General features: G+C 44.5%; 1 protein-coding gene across 1 annotated transcript in view; it reads left to right on the top strand.

The window, feature by feature from the left end:
• LOC310837988 (E3 ubiquitin-protein ligase TRIM11-like) overlaps nucleotides 1–16,997 on the top strand; it is a 1,016,249-nt gene that overhangs the window by 578,061 nt on the left and 421,191 nt on the right. The gene's annotated exons all lie outside the window — the stretch shown is intronic.

Consider the following 16,997-nt stretch of genomic DNA (forward strand, 5'->3'; position numbering starts at 1 on the left):
CAGGTGATCAATCCATCCCCCAAACCTTTCCAGCCCATCCATTGTCCCCCAAAGCTTTCCAGCTTTTTCTGTAGCTTGCAACCATAGCTCAGTGAACATGTTCTGTATGTACAACATCCCACATCTGATCCCTGGCCTCTCCAGTTAAACTAGAGGCGGGGAACATGTTCCCCTCCAGAAGTAGTTGTTGTATAACTGTAATCCTCCCTGAACACTGAGCCATGCTCTTTGAGCCAAGGCTCCCCTGGAGAGCTGGGGCTGATTGGAATTGACACTCAAACAAGATCTGGAAAAGCCACAGGTTCACTAGCTCTTGAGTTAAAATGTCTCTAATAGTAGGGATGCGGGTGGCGCTGTAGTCTAAACCACAGAGCCTAGGGCTTGCCGATCAGAAGGTCGACGGCTCGAATCCCCCATGAGCTCCCGTTGCTCGGTCCCTGCTCCTGCTAACCTAGCAGTTCGAAAGCACGTCAAAGTACAAGTAGATAAATAGGTACCACTCCGGCGGGAAGGTAAATGGCATTTCCGTGCGCTGCTCTGGTTTGCCAGAAGCGATTTAGTCATGCTAGCCACATGACCCAGAAGCTGTACACCGGCTCCCTTGGCCAGTAAAGCGAGATGAGCGCCACAACCCCAGAGTCAGCCATAACTGGACCTAATGGTCAGGGGTCCCTTTACCTTAAGAGTAGGTGGTGGGCAGATAAGTCCGTTTCAAGTTTCTCTCCGTTGATCCTTTCTCCAGTCTTCAATTTGGTTTTCCGCATCTCTACATCGGCTTGCATTTCGAAGCCCTCGTGTTTGAAGCCCTTGTGAAAAGTTGGCCTTTAAATGCAAAGTGAATTGAAATTTTCTTCTCCAGCCCTGGGAAAGGTGCTCTGCCCAAGACTTTGGGGGACGATTTGCAAGTCACATTAAAGTGACTGAGCTATAATGTTAGAGTGTCCCACTAGAACCAGGGAGACTTTGGCTCAAATCTCCAGTCAGCTGTGGGTGGGGTTTCCTGAAGCCTGTCAACATCTTTCAGTCGCCTGGCATTCCTTCACAGCATTGTTGTGATAATAAAAAGAGAGCAATGTTTTTATCAACAATTTGAATATTTTGTTTTATACTTTTATAAACCTCAAGAGTAGTGCTTTTTTTCTTTAAAAAAATGTTTAAGGGTACTCTCATTTTCCTACTCATACTGTATTGAAATACTGCCCCTCAATGAGGCCAAACTTACATTCACAAAATGTTTAGGGGTATGTGAACCCCTGTGTACCCCCAGGAAAAAAGCACTGATCAAGAGACGTAAAAATCTTCTTAAAGAAAAATAATTGAATGAATTAAATAAATAAATAAAGCATGCTATTTTTTTTTTTTTATCCTGAGTCCTTCACACATGCCCTCGCCAGTATTTTGGGACAATCAGCAACCATCATCTTTTTCCTGTGACCTTATGAGTCCGCTGAGCACAGTTTCAGGTGTTATTCAAGTACAGTACAATTCTCTCAGGAACTCCTCTGTGGCAAACTGACTAAAATCCCTTTATAAACAGGCACAGATTTCCTCCCCCTTCTTCATTTTGCAATTTTCCTTGGGGAGGGAACAGTTTGCTGGCATTACGCAAGCTCCCAACTGGGGGAAAAAATCACCTCATCTCCTCAGATTCTCTCTCTGCTCCACAGCTGTAGCTCTGGAACTTCAGAAAGTCCAGCCCTCCTTAGCAGAGGTTGGATCTGTGAGCAGAGCCTAGGCCCGATGTGTTTCCTCAGCATCCTTCTTCCAGGGTCTTGTTCTTTGCCGGAGACGCTGGTTTTGTAACAACGTACGGCACGCTGCATCCACATCTGGAGCTGGGAGATTCCACAACTTCACCACTGGGTTCAGCAAGGCGGTTCTTCTCTCCAGTGGCTTTCTGGTTCAGATCTACTTCCCTCCCAATTGCAAGATATGAGTCCCTCCTGTGTCCCCCACAAAGCCTGCCTTTTGGATTCTCAAGGGCTTTTTCAATTCCACAACCCCATCTTCCCAGAAGTGTGTGTTTGCTTGTTTGTTTGAGAGAGACTCTTAAGTGCAGGGTCCGTGAAGTCGCAACAGAGCAAACCACAGGGCTGAGAGAGACAGGAAAGGGTTCTGCCACCTTCCAGACCACAAACAATGGCTCTTTGCGTCCACCCGAGCAACTCTAAGGAGGAGTTTTGCGGTGGCCGCTTTGATGCTAAGAGGCAACAGGCCTCTTGCACGGACGGTCACGTCTCTCTCTAGCAGCGCCATCGAGACTAAACTCTCCCCTGGCAAGCGACTGCCGCTTCTGTTTCCTTCCAAACCGCAACGCTCGTACTTCTTTTCCTGCCCCCGTTTTTCAACTCATGAGGCCCCATCAATTGTGTGAAATTGGATTGCGGGCCTGACTTTATCAGCCACTTTCCTTTGTTCTAAAAGTACCTCGAGTGGATTCCTGACCAAATATTCACTTCCTTATTTATTTATTTATTGCTTAACTAAAGACCCGCTCTTAAAACGTCGACAGCTTGTCTTCCTGCTTCCGTGTACATTACAAACCTACAGTTATGGGCTTGATTGATTGAGGGAGCTGATAGACTCCTTCATTTTTTATTTTTTTTAAAATAGGGCACACCCGTTGAAATTAATGGGGAAAATAGGCTGCACCTCACTGGAGATAACCCTTTTTATTGCCGCAATGAAACAGGTGCATTGTTCAGAAGTGAGCATCGTCATTGTTCATAATGAGAAGCTGGGGTTTCTCAAGACGCTCATGTGAAGCTAGCAAGCTTGCCAAAATGTCTGGAACAAAAACAACAAAAGGGCAGTACTGTATTTTTTGCTCTATAAGACGCACCAGACCACAAGTTTTTGGAGGAGGAAAACAAGAAAAAAATATATTCTGAATCTCAGAAGCCAGAACAGCAAGAGGGATCGCTGCGCAGTGAAAGCAGCAATCCCTCTTGCTGTTCTGGCTTCTGGGATAGCTGCGCAGCCTGCATTCGCTCCATAAGACGCACACACATTTCCCCTTACTTTTAGGAGGGAAAAAGTGAGTCTTATAGAGCAAAAAATACGGTATTTTCAGATGAATTTTAGGTCACATTCGCACTGTGCTTTTAAAGCACTCTTTTATGACTTTGGCAGTCATGGCTTTCCCCCACCCCACCCAAGAACCCGGGGGACTATAATTTGTTTAGGGTGTTGAGAGTCGTTAAGAGACCCTTCACAGAGCTACAATTGTTGGAAATGCAACAACAGAGATCATACAGCGTGCAGCTGAAGTGTTAATTCTGCTCACGATCGTTTGTTTTGTTTTTTTATATAATAATTTTTATTAAAGATTTTACATTACAAAAAATAAAAAAAACAGAAAAAAGAAAAAAATATCCAACAAAAATTGTTAAAAACATTCCTTCTTTCCATCTCCTTAATTTTCATTTACTTGTTTCTCGGACCTCCTCATACCACCCTTTTTTGTAATCCAAATCAAATTATTAATTCATCAATTTCTTTCCCTCTTTTTGATACCCAAATCTTATTCTTAAATTGTTACAATCTTAGATTTTTACTTATATAAACCCATTTTTTCGTATTCTTTTAACCCATCACAGCTAGAAACCTCTTAGTTCCAATCCAACATTATTCTAAAATTCCTTAATTTTACAATGTCTCTGTAAATAATCTTTGAATTTCTTCCAATCTTCCTCCACTGACTCTTCTCCCTGGTCTCGAATCCTGCCGGTCATTTCCGCCAATTCCATATAGTCCATCACTTTCATCTACCATTCTTCCAAAGTGGGTAGATCTTGTGTCTTCCAATATTTTGCAATAAGTATTCTTGCTGCTGTTGTGGCATACATAAAGAAAGTTCTATCCTTCTTTAACACCGATTGGTCAACTATGCCCAGGAGAAAGGCCTCTGGTTTCTTCAAAAGGGTATATTTAAGTACCTTCTTCAGTTCATTATATATCATCTCCCAGAAAGCCTTAATCCTTGGGCACGTCCACCAAAGGTGAAAGAATGTGCCTTCATTTTCCTTACATTTCCAACATTTATTATCGGGCAAATGATAGATTTTTGCAAGCTTGACTGGGGTCATGTACCACCTGTAAATCATTTTCATAATATTCTCTCTTAGGGCATTACATGCCGTGAATTTCATACCGGTGTTCCACAACTGTTCCCAGTCTGCAAACATAATATTATGTCCAACATCTTGTGCCCATTTTATCATAGCAGATTTAACCGTTTCATCCTGAGTGTTCCATGCTCACGATCATTTGTTAAGGTACCACATGCTCTAATTGAATGCATACTTCTGGTGGATTTTTCCTTCTATGTTTTAGTTCAGTGTTTCCCAAACTTGTGCCTGTTTGAGAACTACAATTCCCATCATCCATGACCACTGGTCTTGTTAGCTAGGGGTGATGGGAGTTGTAGTCCAAAAAGCAGCTGGAGACTCAAGTTTGGGAAACATGGTATTAGTTGAATGCTCACCGCTTTGTACAAGGCCTGACATAATATCAGAATTGTAGAGTTGGAAGGGACCTGGGGGTCATCTAGTCCAACCCCCAGGAATCTTTTGCCCTAAGTGGGACTCAAACCCACAACCCCAAGAGTCTCAAGTTATGCACTGTTTTATTCACTTTCCTCAGTAAAATGTTATCGAGACTTTTCTGCCTGGACTCTGACTGTGTTGCTCAAGTGACTTTGCTAACAGTGGCTGGTGGGAGTTGCAGTCTAAAATATCTGGAGAGCGGCAGGTTGGGGAATGCTGCTCTATCTAGTGTGTCAAAGAAATGAAACAGTCAGTGGGATTATCTAGGGGGAAAACAGGTTCGAAGAGATAATCTTACTGAAGCTTTGCACAGCAATCTGAGGGCAATTTAGGGGATTAAAGCTGCTTATATCCAGGAAGCAGAACAATAAAAATGACAGTTAAATACCAAATACAAAGAAGTGAGAGGACATCCATGCACACAATGAAAGGGTAGGAAAGGGAGGAGCCTTGTTAAATAAATCATATTTATTAAATAATACAGAAAAACGAAGAGGAAACACTGAACAGATACGTGCTCGTCAAGCAGAAAAAGGAAACAAAAAATTACGAGCACCAGCAGCGTCACAGTTTATTGAGAGTTTTGCCGAAGGACATAATATGCCTTCGAATGTGTGTGTGTGGCAGAGATCTTTCAGAGTGTCAGTCCCATCAGCAATTTTGTTCTGGGCCATTTCACCTGTCTGTCTCAATCTTGCTTAGCTAAACTGACATTTCCGTGGTAATGGGTTGCATAATTTGCTGCCATGATCAAAAGTTAGCACTTAAAGTACCTCAGTTATACTTTTCGAAACAATACAAGAACTGAAACACAGCTGTCTTTCAAAATTCGCGCTTCTCTGAAGTTTGAAATGCAGTCCTCCGGCCTAGTAATGGGTACCAAAATGCCGCAGTTTGTTTAAATTTGTCCATACCAGTGAAAATAAATGGCGAAAGTGTATTACGTTAGGGGGAACTGCTCCTCAAAAATGTCTATATTAAGCAAAACTGAGTGTCGAAGATGCACGGAGTACAAGAATGCTGATGAATTTTCACAATGATCTGTTGTTGTTGTTGTTGTTGTTGTTCTTGTTGTTCTTGTTCTTGTTTTAAATTGCAGGCTGATGTGGGAATGTGTAGAACCAATCTTAAGGCTAGAATGACCGCTCCCCACACTAAATGGGGGGCGCCCTTTGCATGGTTGTGCGCAGCCCCCTGGACCCTATGCAGCACCATTAGCACAGGCTTGCCTTCGCCTCCCCCCAGGTGGGATACCTGTAGGTCTCCGCCTACCTCAGCCAGTTGCCCAATCCCGCCTGGGGAAGCGTTGCCAAGGTGATCAGGCCAGGTAAGGGGAGGGACCACCCTGCCCACACAATAGAGGGAGGATCTTGCCTGGGAATCTTCAGTTGGCTCCAGAGCTTCTCCCACCCTACCCACCCTCAGTTAAGACTTATTTTGCAGGTTAACTTTTTCTTCACAGGTATGCGGGCGCTGCTACGTCAAGGTTGCTGTTGAAGGGCCGGAAAGGAATTCCCCTGCATTGGCAGGTTTTGCCTTTCCCGTAGCCAAACGTCACGACTTTGGCGGTATCAGGCCTTGGGAGGAATCCTTAGGTCTATCTTCCTGAATGGGGGGGGGCGTGCAGCGGTGACCCATGCCCCCTCCTCTTTGCGGTGGCGATACCAGGGTTCCCCGTTAAAGGGGTTTTTGAGGGGAGGCTTTGACCGTATACCGAGAGGTCGTCATTGCTCTCCCCTGCGGCGGCGGCGTAATGGGGACGGGCTCTCTTTGCTTGAACCTATGTTCTCCAGAGCCAGCCCATCCACACACTGGATAACCCTGATGTTCCTCAGCTCCCCAGCGGGTGACTGGGAGGGATAAACGCCCAATGCCTGAGCCAAGGTCTACCCACATCTGAAACATAATAAAGTTGTGGCCAATTTTAATCCCATAGCACATTATCTTGAGTCGTTATTCCACACGGGGGCTGCCCAGGGTTTGAGGGACTCCGCCTGTCCCCACAAAAATGAAAGACTGAGAGAAACTGAAATTGACAGATTCACTCATTCCTATTACAGTGTCCAGGATTCCCCAATTTAACTGATAGGCAACGTCTTTCACAGTATTTCCTGGAGAATATTGACCAGTGAATTGTTTAATATATCCCCTCCCCCCATGATTATGATGTTGAAGCTTAAAGGCCCAAAGAGTTATAGAGTAAACACACACAAACACGTAAGAGAATGAACTTGAAGATAAACTAAAAACTGTTTAATGTTCTACCCCCTAAATTATCTTTATTCATGCTCAGTCCGCTTGAAAATTATGGGGACGATTTTCAAGTGTTGGTCAGAGATTTTTGAATTAATTTTAAATTTTGTTGGGGGGACCCATATTTCAAGATCCGAAGGGGGATTCTGATCATCTTCTTGCTACTGCGCTAATGTCCAAATCAATCCAAATCAGTCCAAACAGAGTGCATAATTCTATCCAGACTTATCTTGCTGTTTCCACATCACATCTTGTTCATATATTTTCTCATTTTTCTTTATGATCTGTTCTGATAGTCTCCTTAAGCTGATAAACACCAATAATAATCCTGTGTGAATTTTCTGTTCTTCCAATCCTCAAATCGAGATGGTTTCCATATATCATCACCTTCATAGATAACATCGCTCTTTCCATCATTGATCTCGTAAAACTGTTGCTCTTAAGTCCCACTGAGGAGTTTCAGCCACAATATAAAAACAGCTCTATTTCTCTCTTTCTCCTCCCAGACTCAAGACCTCCGACAGAACTTCCCAATATGGCGACGGCATTTTTAACTGCGTCATTCCAAAACTCTTATACATTCCATGCTCTTCTTAAAACATGCTTTGGTTCAAAAGTTTATCTCCACACAGCCTTAAATCCACAGCTTAAGTCCTTAAAATGACAATTCTGACTCATGAGGGGAGGGGATTCTTGTTTAATCACATAAAAAGTTTTTCCCCTCCCCCATCAGTCATTTGCCATACCGTATCTTGGCGTATCTTCTCATGTTTTATTCTTGTCTTTTTTTATCAGAGATCTCCTCTGTTAGCAGTCTTTACTCCCCCTTCTTCCTTGAGATATGTGCATTCCTTCATCCAAATTGTTTCTTTTGAAGTTCTTGCAGCTAGTGGCGCGGATCAGGGATGGCGTCCAGGAGCACCGGAATCCCACAGGAGGGCTTTGTGCCTAGTGCCCCCACCCCCACAAATTCGGGGGTGGTATAGGGCACAGCAGGCAATGGCAGTCCCCCACCACCATCCTGGGGGGGGGGGTAGGGAGGCTAATTACTCCCATCATAGCCTCCAAATTACCTCATGTGGGTTGGAGAGATGTTATTGTCAGCCATCTTCCGATGCGCCCCCTAGTGGCCCCCCGATTTTTGAACAAATTCAGTGAATTTCATTAAAGCGAACTAGTTCGTTCCAACTAGTTCATTCCAAGCACTGATATGTGGCAGTGGATGGATGGACAGGATTTAACACAGGGTTTCTCAAACTTGGGTCCCCAGCTGGACTACAATTCCCATCATCCCTGGCCACTGATTCTGTTCGGAACTTCCTGTGTATTGACATCCGGTAGGCACTTTTGCTGTATCTTTTGGGCACCTGCTTAAAATATTTTTGTTTAGGCAAGCCTATCCGGACATCTAGAAATTAGCACTTGCCCTGCTAGCGAGGGATGATGGGAGTTGTAGTCCAGCAACAGCCAGGGCCCCAAGTCTGAGAAGCACTGATGCAACCAGACAAAGAGGCAACTGCAAAATAAGCAAACTATTGGGTTTTTCATGAGTGCTCACTTATCATAATTATACCATCATTCTGTATTTTAAAAGCATTGCAAATAAGGGTTTCTTCATATTTGCCAGACACCCTGGGTATATGTAGAAAAATGTTACTTGGTTCTAAAATAAACAAATCCCAAAAGCCTCCCAGTGAGGGTTTATGCATGCACAAAGCCCTCTTGTTGGAAAAAAACCATGAGACTTGGTTAAATGTTTCTAGCTGAGGTGGCACTTAAGCCCAGCTGGCAGCACAAAAGCTGCTGGAGAACCTTCTGGCTCTGGGGAGAGGAGAGAGGTGACAAAACGGCTCATCAGGCCACCTCATTTAGGCTAAAACAACAAGAGTCTTAAGCTGTCAGTTAGGCCCATCGCTCAGCTAACGCAAACCCGGTTTTTGAACACCAGTGCTTTTTATTTACCTTGCCCCAGGGCACTTTTTGGTGGGATGGTGCAACATTCCAACCAAACTTCCTCTGGTGAAGAAATAAGGTGATTTCAGAAACCTAATCCACCCTAATCCATTGTCCTTGCAGCTTCCTTGGAGTAGGGCTGCCATATTCCAAGAGGAAAAAATCCGGACACAAAAAGTTGTTGAGCTTTTTTAGGGCAATCACCGGATAACCCCTCCACCATCGCAACTGCCGAGCCAGAACCCACACGAGAGCCTGAACCAGTATGGGAGAGCAATCCTGAAGCCATTTTGACTCTCCCAGTGGCCTCAAATATTCCTCTGCAGTAAGGGAGGAAAATGGGGACAGCCCTCCCATTGTCTTTTTGCTTGCAAATCCTGTCTTAAGGGCATATTTGTGTATGAATCGGGTGAGCCTGTGACCTGGACTCAGGAACTAAAGTATTAACCATCACAAAAGAATGGCCAGGTTGCCCAGGTAATGCAGTCAGTGACCATTATCAGGTATCCTGGCAGGCAGAATTTCTGCTGGAAACCGCCTCCTTCTGTGATGTATGTATGATGTTTTTTGGGGGTAGTCTTGGGCTACAAGGTGGGCAATTTCAAAAGTCCATATAAGGACTTGCGCACCATTGTTTGGGGTTCTCCTCCCTCCTGCGTGGGGTGAGTGGGGTGAGTTCCTTTGATAAAGATCAGGCTTACTAGCCACTTTGCTTCTCAATATACTCTGGTTGGCCTCTGTTATTTTCTCCTACTCGTAGGGAACCCACTTAAGGGCTCGCGCTCCAGAATACCACATAAGGGAAAGGGAGCAGTTTTCTTATAACAATAAAAAAAACAGAGGACAAAGGAAGACACATCTCTGCCTACAAGTGCAGTACAGTGGTACCTCAGGTTACAGACGCTTCAGGTTACAGACTCTGCCAACCCAGAAAAGTACCTCAGGTTAAGAACTTTACCTCAGGATGAGAACGGAAATTGCACGGCGGCAGCGGGAGGCTCCATTAGCTAAAGTGGTACCTCAGGTTAAGAACAGTTTCAGGTTAAGAATGGACCTCCGGAACGAATTAAGTTCTTAACCCGAGGTGCCACTGTAATGGTAACTTGCATCAGTGTGCTTCAGAATGTGACAAGCCAATCCGGTGGTGTTTGGGAGCCCTTCTTGCTAAGTGGGGACCCGGATGTCTGCCCCCAAACTTTGCTCTGATGGGCCACTGGTAGGGTTGTTACCATCTCAACCCCAACAAGGGAATTCTTCCAGGTGTGGCACTGTCCGTCATGACAGCGTAGGTTTTCACCTAGTCCTAAGAAAGGGGTGGGGAACCTCAGGGAAAATTGGCCGCGAGTCCATTTTCCTCAAACTGCAACCACCCATCCTTCGTCTGACATCATTGGTGATGTCAGCTGATGGGCAGGAGGACAGGGTTTAATCCTGAACTGGCTACAAGTTCCTGTTCCCAGCAGAGGACCGGCCCCCAGGGCCAAGGCAGGTGAATTAAATCTGCTGAGCTACTTCTAAGAGACTGTTGCAGAGGCTTTACGGCGGCGCCTCCACTCTGGTTTGCTCAAATGGAGTAAACAGTCTTAAAGCAGTTTGCCAAATCTCTCTGAGGTAAAAGGTAAAGGACCCCTGACAGTTAAGTCCAGTTGCGAATGACTCTGGGATTGCAATGCTCATCTCGCTTTACTGGCCGAGGGAGCCAACGTTTGTCCACAGACAGTTTTTCCGGGTCATATGTCCAGCATGACTAAGCCGCTTCTGGCGAAACCAGAGCAACACACGGAAATGCCGTTTACCTTCCCACTTTGGTGTGCTTTCAAACTGCTAGGTTGGCAGGAGCAAGGACTAAGCAATGGGAGCTCACCCCGTCGCGGGGATTCAAACCGCCGACCTTCTGATCGGCAAGCCCTAGGCTCTGTGGTTTAGACCACAGCACCACCCGCATCCCTATACATTTTTACTTACCTTTAACATATTGTTACAACTGTTCTTTTATAGTACAGAGGAACATGGGACAGAAGGACTCATGAGGGAAGTGGTGACTAGCCTCCCAGTTTTTCCCACATCGTGGTGTTTCTCTTTACATAGTGCACACACAAACATTGTGATTCGCGATGTATCGCCATGTTGAATATTATGAAACCATTACCATGATGTGGACTTCAAACCGATTCTTGACAATGCACCCATACCTTGCCCAACCCTATTGTGTTTGTGTTCGTGTGTGCGCGCTATGCAAAAAATAGCCAATGCCTCTAACATAGCTCCATCCTTATTTCAGATATTTTGCTGGTGATAGATCACAATGTTGAAAACAGCTCTAGACATAACCTGTTTTGGTCCCTCGCCAAATCGCTCTACCCCTCTTTAAACATTGGTGGAGTGCTGTTTACGGGGAGGAGGCACTGCTTCAGAGAACGGCTTGACCGAAGCTCCCCATTGCTGCTGCCACAGCCACCATGCAGAGGAGGAAAAAAGCCTGCATTTCAAAATGCAAAGCTTTCCCCTTCTCCCATCTTACAGTGGCAGAAGCAGACAGTGAGGAATGGTGGAGAGAAAACCTTCAGCTCTCCTCTTGAACAATGTGTGGTGTAGTGGTTAAGAGCGGTGGACTCATAATCTGGTGAACCGGGTTCGCTTCCCCGCTCCTCCACATGCAGCTGCTGGGTGACCTTGGGCTGCTCACACTTCTCTGAAGTCTCTCAGCCCCACTCACCTCACAGAGTGTTTGTTGTGGGGAGGAAGGGAAAGGAGGTTGTGAGCCGCTTTGAGACTCCTTAGGGTAGTGATAAAGTGGGGTATCAAATCCAAGCTCTTCTTCTTCTCCTTTAAACCTCTGCAGGAGGCTCCGCCATGATAAAGTGGGCGCAGGACTTGGGGCATAACATTATGTTTGAAGAGTGGGAAAGGTTATGGAACACCGGAATGAAATTTACGGCATGTAGTGCCTTGAAGGAAAACATTATGAAAATGATATACCGGTGGTACATGACCCCAGTCAAGCTTGCTAAGATATATCACCTGTCTGATAATAAATGTTGGAAATGTAAAGAGGCGGAAGGGACATTCTTACACCTCTGGTGGACCTGCCCGAAAGTGAAGGCCTTTTGGGAAATGATTCATAATGAACTAAAAAAGGTACTTAGATTTACCTTACCTAAGAAACCAGAGGCCTTTCTCCTAGGCATGGTGGACCAGAGAGTGCTTAAGAAGGACAGAACTTTTTTTATGTACGCCACTACAGCAGCAAGAATCCTGATCGCAAAACATTGGAAGACACAAGATTTACCCACACTGGAGGAATGGCAAACGCAGTTGATGGATTACATGGAATTGGCCGAAATGACTGGCAGAATCCGAGACCTGGGAGAAGAAACAATCGAGGAGGACTGGAAAAAATTTAAAGACTATCTGGAAAAACACTATAAGTTGTATGAATGTTAAAAAAATGCACCTTTTAGGAAACTCTAGCTTCAGTAATGTTAAATTAAAGAAATGGAAATTAAGGCACAGGAAGTCTGAGATAAGAATAAGGAAATAACTTTATTGTGTTTAAATGAAAACGTACATGATTCGGGTTATAACACATTTGAAATTGGGTAACATGATAAAACGAAGGATACAATAAGTAATGAAATAAGTTAACAAATTGCTGATGTTATGTTCACAGAGAATGCAGGGTTGGGAGGATGTGGGGAACTCCAGTAGATTTGGAAAAAAGAACAAGAAAATTTGTAATCTTCTTATTTTACTTTTATAACATGCTCTTTATTCTTTTTTCTGTATTTTACAAACTTAATAAAAAATATTATAAAAATAAAAAATAAAAAATAAACCTCTGCAGGAGGCTTGAAGGAGGCTGCAGGAGGTTTGAAGGTGTGCCCTCGCCCCATCAGCTGATGGACAGTAGAAAAGTACAATTCCCCCTTCCGTGATTCTCCAAACCTCATTTGAAATAGAATCACGGAGGAGTGTAGATGATTGAAAGCCCTCTACAAACTTTCCTGCATGAGGATGTTTGCAAAGGGCTGTTAAAAAGCCCTGCAGTTGACTTTTAAGTCTCCACAATGAATGCTTCAAAAGGAAGCATTCCCTAGATGCCACAGGTGGAAGGCCCTGCCCCCTGTCAATTTTGGCAAGCCAGGGGTGGGGGAGATAAAGATCTGGCCAGAAAAGAGTCTCTTCCCACCCCCCTCACCATCTTAAGGAAACAATCAGGAGCAAAAAGCAAGATTGGGACAGGTATGGACTGAATTCCACATATTGTTTTTAACCAACCAGCCAGTTCTTTGGCTGCATCCTTTTAGTAATCATTTGCTGCAAGACACAAACCACCCCAATTTTGCTCTGTTCCATTCACAGTAGCTTGATTTTAAATGCATGTCCACAACTAAGGCCATTAGGTAAGGTAAAGGTAAAGGGACCTGTTATGTACTGAAGTTCTCACCCTGGGCCAGCAGGGGGATACTGTAGATAGTTATGCAAATGAAGGATCGAAAGTGATGTTCAGTGATTGGATAGTTTTAGAAAGTTGTTACAGTAACGTGATACTGGAGCTCTATATCAGCAGGCTGACTGAGCCCTCCAGTTCAGTTCTGTTCTGGCCTCTGAATAAAGAAGAGCTGTTTGAAGAATTGCTATGTCGTCTGATATGTTCACCCACAACTTAACAGGACCCCTGACCATTAGGTCCAGTCATGGCCAATTCTGGGGTTGCAGCGCTCATCTCGCTTTACTAGCCAAGGGAGCCAGCATACAGCTTCCGGGTCATGTGGCCAGCATGACTAAGCCGCTTCTGGCGAACCAGAGCAGCGCACGGAAACACCGTTTACCTTCCCGTTGGAGCAGTACCTATTTATCTACTTGCACTTTGACATGCTTTCGAACTGCTAGGTTGGCAGTTCTCCAAAGAATCCTGAGTACTGTAGTTTACTCACCACAGAGCTACAACTCCCAGCAGCCTTGGCAAACTACAGTTCCCAATATTCTTTTTGGGGGAGAGACACACATGTGCTTTGAATGTATGGTATGTAAAGGTAAAGGTAAAGGGACCCCTGACCATTAGGCCCAGTTGTGGCCGACTCTGGAGTTGCAGCGCTCATCTCGCTTTACTGGCCGAGGGAGCCAGCATACAGCTTCCGGGTCATGTGGCCAGCATGACTAAGCCGCTTCTGGCGAACCAGCGCAGCGCATGGGGATTCGAACCGCCGACCTTCTGATTGGCAAGTCTTAGGCTCTGTGATTATTTTTTTTAAAGTAGCATAGCTCTCCTATATCATTTTATAGGATGCCATGCCAATCAGTGTGTAAACAATACTGCGCTAGATTTTAAAAGGGGTGTTGTAATATGTTTGCACCAACGTTCACCTGTGCAAAGGTCTGGATTGGGCCTGATGCCAGCTGTCAAAAGCAGTGAGGCTGGCTCAACCTTTCCTCACAAATTGCACACCAACGTGCGTTAAGTATAATGCGTAGTTTGGCTGCTATGTACGCAAAAAGGTACTTTGGCCAAAAATACCAATTAATGCAACTCTTCAGTGAAAAGGAAGTATTTTGCAGGATAATGGATTTGAGACAAAGTTGGCAAGGTCCTGTGATTCCTTATAACCCATACCTGGGAATGCTTCACAGGTAAACTGGGAGAACCAGTAAATCTTTGTAAGTAAAGAACCAGAAGGCTGAACTATCAAACAGGGCTCCTTTATTCTCACAGTGTTGCCCTTGGGTGTTGATAGGTCTATACTCACTATTAGCCTAGCAGGTATTGGTTCTTTATATGAGAAGCAAATAAAGCATAAAACTGATCAATGTAATTGTAAATCAATCAATGTAAAGGTAAATAATTGCTAATTGCTTGTTGTTGTTTAGTCTTTTAGTCGTGTCCGACTCTTTGTGACCCCATGGTCCAGAGCACGCCAGGCACTTCTGTCTTCCACTGCCTCCCGCAGTTTAGTCAAACTCATGCTGGTAGCTTCGAGAACACTGTCCACCCATCTCATCCTCTGTCGTCCCCTTCTCCTTGTGCCCTCCATCTTTCCCAACATCAGGGTCTTTTCCAGGGAGTCTTCACTTCTCATGAGGTGGCCAAAGTATTGGAGCCTCAGCTTCAGTATCTTTCCTTCCGGTGAGCACTCAGGGCTGATTTCCTTCAGAATGGATCGGTTTGATCTTCTTGCAGTCCATGGGAGTCTCAAGAGTCTCCTCCAGCACCAGAATTCAAAAAAAGAATTGCTTAGAAGTATCTTATTCAAAAATGCCTCCCTTACTATAGAAGAATATTTGGTGTCATTGGGAGAGTCAAAATGGCTTCAGGATTGCTCTCCCATACTATTTCAGACACATGGTTGATATATTTAGATATGTGTGCATTTATGAATATTTATTCTATGTACGAGACCTTAAAATTATTATACCATGATGACGTGTTTTCTCTTTTTTAAAAAAAATAATATTTATTAATTTTCACAACTAACAAAAGACAAAAAAGAAAACAACAACAGACACGAAAAAAAGAAAGAAAAGAAATAGACATATACAAAACACAAAAGATGTGACTTCCCCATACCTCCCTTACACTGCATCCTTGTTTTGCAATTTTTTAGCAACCCTTTGGTCCTTTTTTCTATTTGTATCTCTCTCCAATTTCTTAATATTATTATTTACAGCTGTAATTCTCTGTCTCTTACCCCCTGACATCTTAACAGTCCACAATCTTACAACAGTTTTTAAGATATAATTTAAATTTTTTCCAGTCCTCCTCCACTGTCTCTTTCCTCTGGTCACGGATTCTGCCGGTCATCTCCGCCAGTCCCATAAATTCAGTCACCTTCATCTGCCATTCTTCCAGAGTGGGTAGTTCTTGCGTCTTCCAATACTTTGCCAGAAGAATTCTTGCCGCTGTAGTTGCATACATAAAAAATGTCCTATCCTTTTTTGGTACCAATTGGCCAACCATGCCCAGGAGAAAGGCCTCCGGCTTCTTTGAAAAAGTCCACTTAAGGACTTTCTTAAGTTCATTATAGATCATTTCCCAGTAGGCCTTAATCCTTGGGCAGGTCCACCAAAGGTGGTAAAAGGTTCCTTCAGACTCATTACATTTCCAGCATTTGTTATTGGGCAAGTGATAGATTTTTGCAAGCTTGACTGGTGTCATGTACCACCTATAGATCATTTTCATTATGTTCTCTTTTAAGGCATTACATGCCGTAAATTTTATACCAGTGGTCCATAACTGCTCCCAGTCAGCAAACATAATGTCATAACCAATATCCTGTGCCCATTTAATCATAGCTGATTTAACCGTTTCTTCCTGTGTATTCCATTTCAGCAGCAAGTTATACATTCTAGACAGATTCTTAGTATTGGGTTCTGATGACGTGTTTTCTCCCTGGGGGCATTATGTAAGGGGCAGGAGCAGGTCAGCCATAAATAAGTCTTTCTTAGAAGAAGCAAGGTCTGCTCAGGAGTGGCAGGTCTTGTGAGTACAGTAACTCTTTTCAGTAGTTCTTGCCCCTGGGAGGCAGTTGTGGAGACTAAAGGTCGCCCCCCCCCACCTTCCTACTGCTGCCTAAGCCACCTCCTCCTCTCCCAGGTCCTTCCCGAGCAATCGGAGACTGTGCTGTCTCAACTGCCATTGCTCCACCCTCTTCATGCCTCCACCTCCTTCAAAATGTGCACTTATGCCCGTCCACACCTCTGCTTGCCCCGTACCTAGAAAGCAGGGGTCCAAGCAGTTTTCCACTTGACCCATCCCTTTCAAAGGGGAAACCTGCCCCTGAGTGCAAATGTGAAGCAAACATCCCTCTGATGAAAACCCAAACTGCCTTTTGCTCCACTTGAGTGCCAAAGAACAATTTCCTCCAGGGGAAAGCAGTGGGATACGGGGAAATACAGAGAATAATAATCATTTATAATAATAGTTTATTACTTATACCCTGCCCATCTAGCCAGGCTTCCCGAATATTTATGAATTTCCTGAAAGGATCTACGATACACTGGCTTCTGATACATTTCCAAGCACAGTTCAAAGTGTTGGTGCTGACCTTTAAAGCCCTAAATGGCCTCAGTCCAGTATACCTGAAGGAGCGTCTCCACCTCCATCATCCAGCCCGGACACTGAGGTCCAGCGCCGAGGGCCTTCTGGCAGTTCACTCACTGGAAGAAGTGAAGTTACAGGGAACCAGGCAGAGGGCCTTCTTGGTAGTGGTGCCTGCCCTGTGGAACACCCTCCCACCAGATGTCAAG

Source organism: Podarcis gaigeae (genome assembly GCF_964106915.1).
Source record: "Podarcis gaigeae genome assembly, chromosome: 2".
NCBI lineage: Eukaryota > Metazoa > Chordata > Lepidosauria > Squamata > Lacertidae > Podarcis > Podarcis gaigeae.